At 39.5% G+C, this 15,428-nt stretch overlaps 1 protein-coding gene across 13 annotated transcripts in view; it reads left to right on the forward strand.

Moving 5' to 3' along the window:
* Positions 1-7,593: 7,593 nt before the first annotated feature.
* EYA4 (EYA transcriptional coactivator and phosphatase 4) overlaps positions 7,594-15,428 on the forward strand; it is a 285,396-nt gene continuing 277,561 nt past the window's right edge. For 7 of the 13 annotated variants that reach the window (XM_031012565.3, XM_031012566.3, XM_055391992.2 and 4 more), the window contains exon 1: positions 7,640-8,044. The gene's annotated coding sequence lies outside the window, so the exon portion shown is untranslated. Of the gene's footprint in view, positions 8,045-15,428 lie in introns of all 13 variants that reach the window. The other 6 variants (XM_055391993.2, XM_055391997.2, XM_019030241.4 and 3 more) reach the window with 4 other exon arrangements.

Below are 15,428 nucleotides of genomic sequence, written 5' to 3' on the forward strand. Positions count from 1 at the left end.
CAGGAAGGGCAGCTTTGAAGATCTCTGAAATACATTTGGGATCTTTCTCCCATTGTCCTGATGAATAGCCTCTGGCTTCCTTCTAGCAGTCTTAATTATTTTGTTTGTTTGTTTGTTTGAGATGGACTCTAGCTCTGTCATCCAGGCTGGAGTGCAGTGGTGAAATCTCGGCTCACTGCAACCTCCACCTCCCAGTTTCAAGTGATTCTCCTGCCTCAGCTTCTTGAGTAGCTGGGATTACAGGTGCCCACCACCATGCCTGGCTAATTTTTGTATTTTCAGTAGAGACAGGGTTTCACCATGTTGCCCAGGCTGGTTTCGAACTCCTGACCTCAAGTGATTTTCTCGTCTCAGCCTCCCAAAGTGCTGGGATTACAGGCGTGAGCCACTGTGCCCAGCCCTCTAATTGTTTTTTAATATTTTGAGGCTGCAAATTTTCCAAATTTGTATGTTATTCTTCACCCTTCATAATAAATTCTGTCTTCAAACCATCTATTTGCTCTGAATCTCATCGTAAGTGACCAAAAGTCACCACGCAGCATCTTGAACATTTTACTGCTTAGAAATTTCTTCTGCTCGAAATCCTAGTTCATTGCTTTTAAGTTCCACCTTCTATAATGCCCCAGGACATGAACACAATACAGCCAATGTCTTCACTACTTTATAGCAAGGATGACCTTTGCTCCAGTTTTCAATACTTTGTTCCTCGGTTCCATCTGAGACCGTGTCAGAATTGCCTTTATTGTTCATACTTCTAGGACCATTCTGGTCATGACAACTTAAGTAATCTCCAAGAAGTTCCAGAATTTCTCCAGTCTTCTTTTCTTCTGAGCCCTCACCAGAATCTCCTTTAATGCTCCATTCATAACAACATAAGCTTTTTATAGCCTGCTCCTCCAAACTCTTTCAGCCTCTGTCCATTACCTAGTTTCAAAAACATTTCCACATTTTCATGTACTCATTATTAGCAACAGCCCCACTTCTCAGTACCAATTTTCTGCCTTACTCTGCTATGACAGAATACCTAAGTCTGGGTAATTTATTAAGAAAAAATGTTATTTGTATCACTGTTCTGGAGGCTGGGAAGTCCAAGAGCATGGCACGAATATCTGATTGGCTTCTGCTGAGGGCCTTCTTACTGCCTCATAACATGGCGGAGGACATCCATTGACAAAGAGGGCAAGAGTGTCCTTGTCAACTCAGGTTTCTCTTTTTCCTCTTATATTGCCACTAGTTCCATCATGGGAGCCCCCACCAAAATAACCATATCTAATCCTAATTATCTCCCAAAGGACCCATCTTCAATTAACATATGAATATGGAATTAAAATTTCCAATATATGAAACTTGAGGGACACATGCAAACCATAGCACTTTCCTTTCTGCCTTTTTCTAATCCAGTCATCTCTCTTTTGTGCATGTAAAGCTTTCTGTCTCAGTGGATTATGCTCAAGCTCCCCTCTGGGCGACACACCCCAATCTTTCTATTTTCTCTTTTGAACTTATAAACTGCTTTGGAGATTATATTATGAAGCTAAAATTGCATATCACAGATCTCAAATTATAGGACACAAGCAGACCACTTCATCTCTGCTAATGTGTAATAGTACAAAACAAAACATGGAATTGTAGAATACAAAAGAGAGACAATAAGCTTAGAGGTATAGCAAATTGCCCAAAGGGCTACATGAGTTGGCAGTCTCTCAAAACAAATGAAATACCAGAGAAGGTTTCTCATCACACTAAATGTTTGCTGCTGTATTGGAATAGGGTTATAAACTGGAGTATTTAGACATCCTTCACTTAAGCAACTATTTTATTTTTCTTAAAGAAGGACCAGCAAGAAGGTCCTCACCAGATGCTGGCCCTTGATTTTGTATTTCTCAGCCCTTGTAATAAATAAATTACTTTATAAATTACCGAGTTTCAAGTATACTTTTATAAGCAACAGAAAATGGACTAAGACAGGTGGAGAGGATGGGGAGTATGTTCAGCTTGAGATGCTACCTTGACCCTTTGGTAAAGATAACCAGGATTCTGGGAAGGACATTCATGTTCTTAAGTCACCTATTTAGAGGTGAAAGAAGAGATTATAGGATGAATCAAAGGAGAGAGCATTGTGAAGAAAGAGAAAAGAACCTGCATCTAGGTCCATGTTTGAGTGTCATTAAGAAAAAAGAGGATAAGGGCATTGGCTCATGCCTGTAATCCCAGCACTTTGGGAGGCCAAGATGGGAGGATTGATTGAGAGCAGCAGTTTGAGACCAGCCTGGGCAGCTTAGTGGAACCCTGCCTCAGCAAAAAAAAAAAAACAAAAAAACAAAAAAACAGGTGTGGTGGCATGTGCCTGTAATCCCAGCTACTCAGGAGGCTGAGTCCAAGTTAGGAATGCTGATAAATTGCAACAATCTACTTGTACTGAATATTTCTGAATAAGAATATTATAATATCAATGAAAAGTATAATGAAAGCTTTTCAATGTGTCTTCTTTCCACCACATTTAATAGTACACTTGGAAACAATTTCTTCAATGGTTTTCTATTTTAAGCATATATTCTCAGCAGCCCCAACACACCTTAAAATGACTTTTCGTGTTCACCTGATTCCTTTATTCCACCACTTTCTCAAAAAAACTGATCAGCCAGTTAACAGAAGACTGCTGTCAATAATACCAGATGCTTCCTGGACATAAAAGAGGCTGAAGATTCAGGAATGACTAATAGGAGACCATTGATGATACCTTAAAGACAGCAGTCTCAGTAAAGGAACAGGAGCAGAAGTAAAATTTCTAGGATTAAGAAGAGTCACAAAGTGGACGCACTGAGGGCTGATCACTTTTTTTGAGAAAGTGGAATAAAGGAATCAGGTGACTATATGCCAATGAATTCAAAGGGACAAGAAAGTAATATTGTTCATATTTGGACTATTATTAATATTTTAAAATGTTCATTCAAAGTACTTGGGAGATTGATTAGTATGCCAAGAAAAATATTGTGTAAAGTGAAAATAGAAAAACAAATTACATGTAAGTTGTTAGAATATGAAAATAGCATATGTTGGTAGGAATTCAAAGTGAGGCAAAAATATAATGCAACCGAAGAAAAGAAATTCAGACTCATTCTAATATGTTAATGAGACCACACCTGGAACAATGCATTCAATGTGGGATACCTCTAACAAAAATGAACATCTAGGAAACTGGAAATAGTTCAGAGACAAGCAATAAGAATGATTATGGGTTTGTAAAGACTGAACTGCCACAAGATTAAAAGGCCTTCTATTTGTTTAACGTGGCTAACATGACTTAAAAGTGAGCATGATATCTGTTTATAAACATCTGAGGGCTGAGTGTAAGCATGGAAGAAGGAGTAGAGTTGCCTAATATGCTACTAAAATGATTCAACTGGAGAGAATTTTCAAGAGAAAATCTAAAAGTAAATATAATGAAGCTGTCTCCCAGAAAATGTGCATTTCCTTTCTTTCAGAGGCCCTGCCAAGAATGAGGAAATTTAGCAGGTCCCCTGAAGATTTGATTTCTTCACTTTCACAAACTAGTAGAAACCTTTTTAAGCTTGATCTGTCTGCACAAAATTACTCAGAAAGTGTGTTTATTTATAGATTTTAGAAAACCGGCAGCATAGGACTCTAGATTCTTGGGCAATCGTATTTTATCTTCATTTATTCCTGTAGTCTGTCATCAGCAGAGAGGTAGATTAAAAGACTGTTCAACCTTGTTCACATTAAGGTTGGTCTTTAAAACTCCATACTTCCAAAGCTCAAATAGTTTGGCTTAGAATTTACTAAGAAACAACTGAATTATTGTATTTTTGAAAAATTGTGTATATTTCCAGCTAGAGTTCATAGATATACCAAAAGTTGCTCAAGAGATTTACTTTGGGATTATTTCTACAAGCATCCAGTTCTCTGCATTCTTTTTCAATAAATGTAGTGTGTTATAGCATTTTTTAGCCTAAAATCTGTTCTTACTAAAGTGAGGGCCTGGTTTTTCCCTTAAGATTGCTTTTAAATGAAATTAAAACAAAAATTATGTTTTGGATTATGAGCTCCTAGAGCGCTTTGTTTGTTTAATTTGACTTATACAAAATCTAATGCCAAGACAGTGCCATGCACGTTTGAAAAATAAACAAATAGTAAATGGTAACTGCAGAGGCATCCCATTCCAGAGGAGTTGGTTAAGGGAATTGCTAGTAAGTGAATCTTATATTTCCACTGATTTACCCTATAAAGTCTTATATTTTTTATCTCCCCACTCCTCCCAAAACACATCCCTTTTCAGACTGAGTTGAACATGTACAAATATTCTGAGAGCCTGACTCATGTCATGCAGGGCCCACTGGTGTTTTTGAATCACTTCAAGAATCTGGCAGCAGGTCTCTGACTTCAGTTTCCCCCACGTGTCTTTTTAGGCCCTTTGCGTTTCTCCCACTGTTCTACTTTCCCTTTCTTCTTCATTGTCTGTACTGTATTGCACTACTGGGCTAATAGATGCTAGGGAAGGGTAATGAGTAACCGGTACAATATTTCAGGAAAGTGATTTGCTTTTTAATTGTGTATTTATGAATTGTTTGCATTTTACCACAAATAAGATAGTAAGTAAAACAATAAATAATACATGAATTTTAAAAAGACACCTCAACTTCAGAGACTTCAAGTATATTTTAGACAAGAAAAGCAATAATTAAATAAGCACAGAATTTAAAAAGTAATACCTCAAAGTAACTTGGACACAACATTTTGTTCCGGTTATGAAAAGGGGAGGCTTGAAAATATCTCTTGGTGAGCCTGAGGGACATATGGAATGTAATTCTTTAAACCAATGTTTCTCAAACTGTATGTGAGATAATTTTAGGTGGTACATGAGAAATAACTTTTATTTCTACAATATAGGTTCCTTTGCAAGATCAACTTCTATTCATGGTGGGTTTTATTAGTTTTCCATTTATGGTGACTATAAAAAATGTCCTTTATCAGATACACTTATTTAATAAAAATGGATTATTTAAAGATACATATTAAGTCAATAATATAGGTGATATGGCTATAATTATAAAAGTGATATTCAATGTAAATGCTGGAAATAAGGCCTCATTTAAGCAAACAATACATTTTTGCCTTTATAACCCTAAAATTCTGTTTCCTATGTTAAACTTATTTCAAATGTGGACTGAAAATTGACGTTTTATCTGACACCTAGTGGTGTCCATGTTAATATACGTATATTTAAGACAACTATTAGAAGGTAGTAATATGAAGTCAAATAACTAATATATTATTCTGGATTTTAAAAACAATTTCTGTACATGTATTCTTATCTAGATGTACAAAAAACTATGCAGGAGCAAAGTGACCTTGAAAGCAAGGTCAGTGTCACTGAAAAATCTGACTTTAGAAGGGTACAAAGAAACATGCTAAGAAAACCCACCCTATATTTATGTTAACAATATGCTAAAGTATGAATTTTTATTTTATTCAAATTATACATCTCCCACCTTTATTTGTAGGTGAAACTAGCACATAATGTTTTATGCCAAAATGAAATTCAAAATGTTGTTGCCTTTTGAGGACAGTATTAAATTCATCATTGTACTTAATCCTTACATGATATTTGCTATAGCCACAGAACATTCTTAGACACTATGATTCACAAAACATTTAAATTGCATATTTGGCTTGTAACATATTACATATTTAAAAGAATTACTATTTTTCTGAATACCATTAATACTAATAATAGCATCACAGTGACTAAGAGTGGACTTAAATAAAGGCTGGCTTGAAACTCAGGTCTGCCATTTATTAGCAAGCTTCTAAAAATTCTGAGCCCTTAGTTTTCTCACATGTGAAATGGAGAAAATAAATCTGCAAAATTAATTAAATCTGTCCATTCATATTTTTCTCTCCAGTGTATATTAACTGGCATTCCTCGTTAGGCCAGAATGTGCTCTCAACCATGCTCCAAATCCCCTTTGTGCCAACCCCACTGCCAGAACCCTTTCTACCTTGAGAAGCAGAAAAGGAAACATTATGCCTGGCAATGCCTACACCCTCCAAAATAAATCTGCAGGAAAGAACACCCAGTAAGTGATGAGAGCAGCAACGACTGCCTTTATCATTTTAAATTTACACCACCACCTTTTCTAGAACCTCTTAAGCATTGTAGATAATTCCCCACTCTTTAAAAAATAAATTGTAACCATAAGTATTCAGGGTTGATACTGCTTTTGAATTGGACAGTGCTCATATCAGTTGCATAAGACCAACCTAAAGTAGAGGATGAAATCTTTTTTCTGAACCTTTTTCAGAACGTAACTTAGTGAATATATTAAAACTAAACTTCCTTTGAATGGGAGTAATTTCTACGGATTAATCTGTAATCTCTTAGGCCACACCTAAGGTAATGTAGAGGTTGTTGTATCATAGGCTTTGTGATTAGAGACCACTGGATTTGTCTTTGGAAAAGTCACTCATGATTCTTTGGGCTTTGGTTTCCTCATCTTTTATACCGGCTTAATAATGACCACCGTAGAGTTGTCATGGAAGTTAAATGAACTCATGTACCATAAGTGACCAATACAATGATTGACACTCAGTGATTTATCAATAAATTAAAACATTTATTATCGATATGACAGAGAAGGTGCCGCTAAAATAGACAATAGGTTTTTGGAAGAGGTGATTAAATGGATGCAAAATTTATGGATTGTTTATTCCGTCTACCTTTGCTGTGTCCCCTGGTTGTGGCATACACACGTGTGGGTATAAAATCGTAAATCCTATGTAGGCGCGTAATGCATGCGCAGAAGGCTTAGACACGAAATGTCATTTCAGCAATGTGCCTAGAGAAGCTCTGACGCCGCCTTGGAAGTAAGTCGTTGCTGCCTGACCTTTGGGCGTCTGGGACGGATGCCTATACCTGCACCCAGCAGCACTGGAAGGGGCCCAGGCCCTTCCCAGCACAGCCTATCCCCAGACCGCTTAGTCCTTCATAACATATATCTCCACGGAAAAGGGTATTTCCTCCCGTCAGAAAAAGCGCCCCAGTCTGGTCTGGGTTGGTTTTTATTTCACGTTGTTGCAAGTAGGCGAAGTCCCTTCTGTCTCCTCCCTTGGGGTAAGTGGAAAGGAGTCCGGCAGGGGGCCCGCAGTGGCCTGCACAGGGGAACTGGGTAGCGAGAGAGTTCCAGGCAATTCCGGGGGCTGCCCCACAGACGCAGGTGGGGATCGACAGTGGCTCTCCGGCCCAGGGAGGAGAGCGCGGTCGCGGGTCCCTCCCCTCAGCCTGGAGGCTGCAGCCGCTCGAGTCGGCCCGGGTGGGGGCGGGGTGGGGGCGGCGCGGAGGGCACGGAGATTACGGCGGCGCCACCCGGGACATCCAGGGCCCCGAGGCCCTGGGCGGTCCCCACGCGAGATCGCAAACCATGACAATAGAGTGTCACCCGAGGTCAAATAAAAACGGAGTGGGTCCCCCGCGCGCCGCCGCCCCCCGCGTCCCTGGCGGCCTCCCGCGAGGCCCCCGGCGGCCTCACGAGCCCGCAGTAGCCGGTGGCGACGTCGCCCCCGCCCCACCTCCCTGCGCAAGTGCGAGGCTGCCCGCCGCGCGGCGCACGCTCCGGCCGTTCCCGGCTTCCGCGCAAAACTTCCATCCTGTCCACGTGAAGTTGTCGCTGCCTTAGAGAGGGGGAAAGAGCTGCGGGAAAAGCTGGGGAGTGACGACTGCGGCGGCTGGGCGCGCTCTCTCATTTTCTTTTCTTCTCCTTTCCCCCCTGTCGCAGTCCGGAGTTTTGGCTCCTCTCCTTTCCTCCTCCCCCTCGGAGCCGGCTTCTCCCCCCGCCCAGCTTCTCCCCCGCTTGTGTACGCTATTTGTTGTGGGGTGGCCGAAGGGGATGTCCTGTTTTCACCAGAGGCACAGCGCGAAGGGGAAACTTCGACACTGGAAGGAACGAGAATAAATACTTAATTACGGACGCACTGAACCGCGGCTGGGACAGACACTTCGGGAACCCGAGGCGGACCGGGCGACGAGGTGAGTGACCCCTTCTTCCAACCCCCGCCCCAGGGCTCCCGGGGGAGCTTGAGTTGAGAGAACCCCCAAACTTTCCGGGAAAGTGCGCGAGGCTCCGCCGGGGACGCCGAGCGCTGGGTACTGAGGGCGCGCAGCTGGACGGTGCGTGGGCGCCTGCGTCCCCGGGGGGCGCTTGGAGGCCGGGTGCCCCACGCCTGAGGGCCCGGGCCGCTCGGACCGCAGCGGTGCTTTCTGCCCTAGAAGACGTCCCCAAGCCCCAAGGGTCCCTTCCGAGCCTGCCTGTCCCTTCCGGGGTCGGCGCGGAGCCTGCGCGTAACGGAGTTCATCCAGCAGTCCAGCGCGCGGCTTCTACCTGCACCCCGCCTCCACCTGGCAGAGGCGCGAGCATCGGGGTCTCCCCCACTTCTTTCTTATGACGTGTGTTACTTTCTGATGACCCCCTAGATGGTCCAGGCGCGAGGATGCTGACCCAGAGTCCTTCGGAGGGTCACAGGCGCCTGGGCTTTCCCGGTGCCGGGTGCGTGTGTACTTTAAAGGCTCGCGTTCTAATCTCCAGGCACTGATCGGGCTTTTCAACTGCGGCGATCCCACTTTAATAGTTTTTATGTGGCGTGGACTGAATGTCTCCTGCAGTTTGCCAGGGTCGGTGAAATTAGAGGCGCCTTGTCAGAGCAGTCGCGTTCATTGGCTCGAGTAGCGGGTGCCATGGAAGGCTTATAACTTCTCCAAAGGAAGGGACCTGGCTGGGTAGAGCAGGTTTTTCTCTTCTTCCAAGCCTGCTGGGTCTGGGGAGGCAGTGGAACTTGAAATGGCTCGGATTTTTAGCGTGGTGAAGCGAGGTTTGGAAGTAGACGTGTGTGTGCTTGTTTTATTCTGCGCCGCACAGCAACCCGAACTTTCGTTTGGTAGCACTTGAAAGAGTTTTCTCCCTTTGTTTGCGAGATTCTGAACAGCTCGGAGCGATTAGGGAATTTGCGGACCGAGTCCGGTGGCAGAGCTGGGGCGAAAGCAGAGAGCGCAATTTAATTTTTGTCATCTCTTCCCTGCTTGGGAGGATAGTGTTTCCCTTCACCACCACCCCTCTTTCTCCTTCCTATGAAGACAACGGATTTGCGCCTGGGGTGAGAGTGTGTGCGGGAGAGTGGTGTGGAGACTGTCCTCTTTCACCGCGTCTCCTGCGCCTCTCCCCGCCATCCCGAGCGGGCCTAGAGAGTCATTCATGAATCTTAACCTGAGGGCAGGGGAGGAAGGTGCAGGTCCCTCTGCCCTTTCTGCCAAGGTGCAGAATAGCGCCCGGGCGTGTGTTTTGGTTCCAGAGCAGTTCCACGTGGAGCAACTTCGTGTGTGTGTGTGTGTGTGTGTGTGTGTGTGTGTATGTGTTGTGTACTTGATCTGTGAGGAGGTAACAGGAGTCTGGTGTTCAAACCCAGTGGGCCGTTGGCCATTAGTTTGCTTTCCTGGCTGTCATTACAGACACTTCCAAAATCTGATACCTAAGAGAACCAACAGGTTAGGTTTCACATTAAGGGCTCATACTTAACAGTTTTCTTTCTCCCTTACCCCTTTTGGCTTGGCACCCTGGGATCAACGTAATTGTTGGAGCGAAATACATCTCCTGGAATATGGCATTTTGTTCCTCTTCTCATCTGTGGCCACTTTGTGAACCCTCGGGTGTTTGTCAGTTTCAGTGCGGGCTCCTGCGGGATTTAGGTGGGAGTCTTAGGAGCGTTTAACAACCGCGGGCTCCCCATCAACAGCTTCTGAAGTTTCACTTACACGTAGGTGACTGACAGGATTGAAAGTTGACGATGGCTTTTTTGTTTGTTGCGTTGTTTTTGTTTTTAAAACCTTAGGGAAAGGATTGTACTTGAATTCCTTTCCCGGGTACGGTTTGGTTTTAAGCAGAATCAGTGCCTTTTTTTTTTTTTTTTTTTTTTTTTGTCTTTTAAAATATTATTGGCAAGCTTAAACCTGAAGAACCAAAAACTAGAGGGGGTGGGGAGAGAATCCCCCCCAAAAATATCTGATACGTGATACGGAGCGTTTTAGGAGACTGCATTCAAAGACATTTGTGTATTTTTAAAAATAACATTATCCCAAGAAACAAAAAGCAGTAGTAACAAGAGACAGATTGTTTTGTGTGGAGCAAGACTGCCAGAATCTGATTTTTATGGCAGCAATATCGAAAGCAGACATAACTACACCCACATTTATTGTTATAAACCGTAAAAATAGTTTGTTCCACCTGATTAAAAGTTGTAAGTCATTCAAAGTTAAACCCATATTTAGGAATGACTGTACAAGAATGTTAAAACCTTTGACAGCTACAGCTTTGAAAGCAACATGATTAGATTTGTTGAAAATGTCTCCTTTCTCTGATTATTAGGGATATGTACTTGTCTTTCATAATAAGTAAAGGTCTACAATCAATATGGTTTTCAAAAGCCTGTTTTCCTTTGTAAATTTCCTGAAAATAGTATGTTTCAATATTTAAAGACCATTGTAACTACCGGTTGGTTCACAATTATAACTAAAATAAGATTTACTCAGTTGTTTTCTTTTTATTAGTATTTATTGAATATTTGAAATTGAATTTCTCGTTTCCAAAATAAAACGTCTCACATATATGTATGTATTCACAATTAACACTTCTTTTAAGTAGTAGGCTTAAGTTCTAAAATTTTTAAAATCTTAAGATTTGTATAAAAAGGAGTGATTGTATAAAAAGGAATAATAATTATTATTAATTGTTAAGAAAAATAGATGCTGAATTTCAGAGGGTTTCTAGAAGCTGGAGAAAAAAATTGCATAGAAGTTTCTTTTTTGACGGGTGACTGGCAGATGAGTTACTTGTCATTTTGCTATAATTTATTTTTTTCTTTTAATAAGGCTCTTTGGGTTAAAAAAAAAAGGAAAAACAAGTACTCCATTTCTAAGAGTTTTCTTTTTATTTATGTTGTACTTTGGGGTGTAAATAAATTTTACATAGCCACGGGAAATAGAGTATCCAATTTCATGTTTTCAGTCTCTGTTGCAAGCTCTAAATGACTGATGTCGTGTCTAAAAATATATTTATATGGCTTGATATTTCATTTTAAAATTTTGTGCACTGGAATTAGATGTTTTAGGATTTTTAGAAAGATAGAATGACAGAAAGACCATGACTATTGTTATAAAAAGTTAGAATGTTAGGAAGTTCACATTCTAACTTTCAAATAATCAAACTTATTTTGCCCCACAAAAACTCACAGTTTTTATACAGATTTCAAGAAGAGGGGTGATAATCTTTTTCACTACTTAGTTAAGTGTTAAGTAATTTAAGAATGCAAGTATGTATTATGCTTTCTCATTATCATTTTTTTCTGTTAGGTAAATGCAGGAACACTGGACATTCTGTAAAAACAGGCCCCTCTTTATAAGGAGTTTATTCACCATAGTTCTGTATTGCAGCTGCTGATCATATTTCATGGAGCTGTTAAAGCACTTAAAACCTAAAATTAGGTACTGTCTGGTTGTAAATATTTCAGATCACTTATTTAAGAAATAAATAGAAAAGCGTGCTATCAAAAGTAGGAGACGTTTTGAATCCTCTCATTGAAGAGCTGAACAAACCTCTATCAAAACACCTTCTTTTTTCATTGAGAATATAATCTTGACAGTTTCTTTTTCTAAATAGATATTATTCTTACATGTACTAAATGCTAAACTCTTATAACGTGCCTTCCTGTAGAGTATCTTAAACTAATTATATTCAGAAATACAGTTGGGGGATTTTATTACAATGGTTACTAGGTGAAGGAAATCAACACCAGGGGAATGGGGTGGCATTGCAGTGTACCTGCTTCTCTCATGAATTTTTCCTGCTAAACTAAGAAATGACATGCTGTTTCAGGCATTTGCCCTGGAGATGGGTGAGATGCAATATGTGTAATGCTGCATCTTATAGTTAGATGTGTTTTAATGAAGGGGACACTGCATAGTCATTAAATCATTTTTGGAGCCAAACTTGGCGTCCTTTAGCTTGAACTTAAGTGGAAGAAAATGAACAAGAGTTACACATTCAAAAGAAGTACAAGCAACTTTGATTGCTTTTAAGAGGTTTGAAGACTTTGTAAACATTACTGTCACTCAATATTGCTTGTGGAGCTGTACATTAATATATGCTTTGGTGATATGTCATTTTACACTTGAAATTTGTCATTCTTAGTGTTTCTCCATCCATCTTTTTATTAGTAAAGAGATACTGAAAATGAACACCACTATTCTTACTCCCCTAACCCCTTTCACACCTCCAGAAAAAGAGATGAAACTGATTAATTTAAAATAGAAACCATTTTGTGTTATCAAAACCACATTTATATAGTGATTTGAGACAGTTTCAGAGAGTGCACCTCTGAGTCTCACTGTAACCTTTTTTGTCATTGAAAGGTGCTAATTGATCTTAGGGTACTGACACAATAGTATAGTTTGATATTTGAAACCTTTCAGAGTTGGTCTGGCTCTTTTCTTACCCTGAGATTTCAGTGCATGGATGATGAAGAAAGACACCATTCTAAAATACCAGAAATTTTCATTTTTTTCCAATATGAAATGTTTTAATACAGCATGTTCATATTTTTAAAGCTTTTATTTACATACAGTAAGTAAATTTATTTTAACATACTTTTGGACAGTAGGAGAAAGACCTATATGTTCTATTGTGTTAGAATTTTTTAGTTTTTTTTTTTTTCTGCAGAGGTAGTTTATTTAGGTTATAATTTTTAGGCAAAGTCTGATTCCTATTATCACATGAATATTTTCAAAGTGAAATTGCATTAAACCAATGTGGAATAGCTTTTGTATCACCAAGGCATATATTAATGTAGATGTCAAATATGAGAGCATATTTTCTTGAGTATATTTATATCCTAAAGTGTATTTTTAAATAAAAGTGGTCACTGTAGTCTTTAGATAATTACAATTTGGCTGTCATTATTACTATAATATTAATCACTATCACCATCATAACATCATAGCTAGCATTTACTCAGGAATTTTGTGCAAAACACTGTTTTAAGCATTTATATGGATTAGCTAATTTTAATCTTCTTAACTATGCCGTAAATTAGGTACTTTTGTTATTCCTATTTTACAGATAAGGAAGCTGAGACCCAGTCATGCAGCACAGTGGAGCCAGGATCCTAACTCCCCAGTATGAGGCCAGCACCCTTATCCTTAAGCGTGTGCTGGGCTCTTGCTTCCATCAGTCATATACCACCATTTTTAGGTGGTACCTGAACATTTCGTTTTAATAATACTTATATTTTATGTAAGGATAACTAGCTATTAGAAAAATTTGTTAAATTTTGTATTAAACCTGTAACTTCATGGGCAATATTGTTTGAGACAAGACCAAAAAAAGTATTGAAGTCAAAGAAAAAAATTAAGTATCTGAAGAAACGTATTAAGTAACAGTGAACAAGAATATGGCCTAAATAACCACAGTCATGAAGGCTGGACAGCAAATGACTGAATTTGGAGAAATGCTATATTTTGTAATGTTTCCCAATTATCAAGAACTTATGACCAGATCTTTTAAATATTTAACTAACATGTGGAATCTTCCTTTGCTTTTCAAGCCTTGTCCAAATTGGTTAAATGTTATCAACTTTGTATTTTCTTTGTTTTTGTTTTTTGTTGTTTTAATGCTGGTTTTGAATCTCAAATCTGCACATTTATGTTGAACCAACTAATAAGACTTGAAGAGTTAAAGAGTGCATGATGGACTTCTGGAGGCAGGTTTAAATTATAATGGAGCTGCCCATATTTTGGAAATACATTCAATTTATCTGGTTATCGCATGTGTAAGGTTTTCTGTAGGTAAATACTTTTGCTGTTAATAACCTGTTTTACAATTTTATAGTATTTTTCCACTGAAGCAGTGGTTTTCATTTTTTTATTTTCTTATATACTCAGCCACGGATCCTTTCATTTAAATGGAAACTGATGATATGCCCAGTAGAGAAATGTGCCACTGCTCTAGGTGAAGCAGGATGTAGGTGGCCTGAGAATGACTCACCAACAGTACCCTCTCACGGTGGCCGCCGCCTCTGGAGTTCTCTCTAAGTGTCTTCAATGTATGGAAACTGCTGCAAAAAAATTCAAGTCTTCTGACAAAAGGGGTTAATTCAGAGTACCTGCTCTAACATGTTCATGTGGCATCACTAAAAAACAGACTGTCAGATACGGTAAAATATCTCCCAGTGTGATATATCAGCAGAAAGGTGTGTCTACTCTCCCTTCTATAACTTGAGTATCCGTATTAACCAGTCTTCAAATTCGATTTAGCACTGAGAAAATTAAAACTGATCAAAATGTTCCCTATGTGTAGTTACAGGTCTGAATGAGGCACAAAGGACTTGTACCTGCAAAGGTTGACTTTATTAATTAGAACATCTTTCCTCCTTTAAAGACTTTAAGAAGAAACACCAGCAGTGGCCTAACTTGACATGACTTTAGATTTTCACGTAAATTATTGCTACTATTTCTGTTATCCTTTCCCCCTTTCTTTTTAAAATGAAAGGGACATTTCTTATGAAAGACTACAATTAAATCATAAAAATTTACATTCATGTGCCATTAAGTTTAATTCTACTCACAAAAGCAGCAGTACAGAGTTTGAAATTCTGTCCCTAATCAAGTAGGTGTACCACATACCGGGAGGGCTCATTATGCACAAGGTCATATATACAATTCACAGACCTCTGCATATACCCAACGGAGTGATCTATTCATTACATTTCACCTCTGACTTTGAACTCCCTAATGTTAAAAGATTTGAAAAGAACCGAATGTTCTGATTAAGAGATTGAATATTTCTAACTTAATGTTTTCAGTATGTTGAAAGTGATGATGACTTGGGGGAATCAGCAGATCTCTACATTACCTAATTCTTTTCTCTTACATTTGAATGCAAATGTATATTCACGTGCGGTTATGACTCAAGTCATTCTTGCTAAATTTAATGACGTTGTAGGTGAATCACATTCAGATTTCCTTTTGCAGGTTTTCCAGTAATCTAAAACAATGCTTCTAGTAGGTAACTTAAGCATGCAAACCTCAATAAACCTGTCAAGAACGGCAATTCTACTGTTTTATTTTGTTTGTTTTTTGTTTTTGCATTAACTTTAGTTGATAAGATGATGGTACTGTTATTTTTCTTAGTTGACTCATGAAGAATTTTAATTTAGGTCTAGTTTTTTCCCTTAATTGTTGACTTTAGTTTTTAAAGGTTTCATTCATGAAAATGGTTAGCAAAGTTGTGGGTACTTGGTAAATGCTTGTTAAATGCTTTTTCCTTATCAGTGTTGCTGAAGACTTGCAAAATTACAGTGGGATGGATAGA

Source organism: Gorilla gorilla, chromosome 5, assembly GCF_029281585.2.
Source record: "Gorilla gorilla gorilla isolate KB3781 chromosome 5, NHGRI_mGorGor1-v2.1_pri, whole genome shotgun sequence".
Taxonomy (NCBI): domain Eukaryota; kingdom Metazoa; phylum Chordata; class Mammalia; order Primates; family Hominidae; genus Gorilla; species Gorilla gorilla.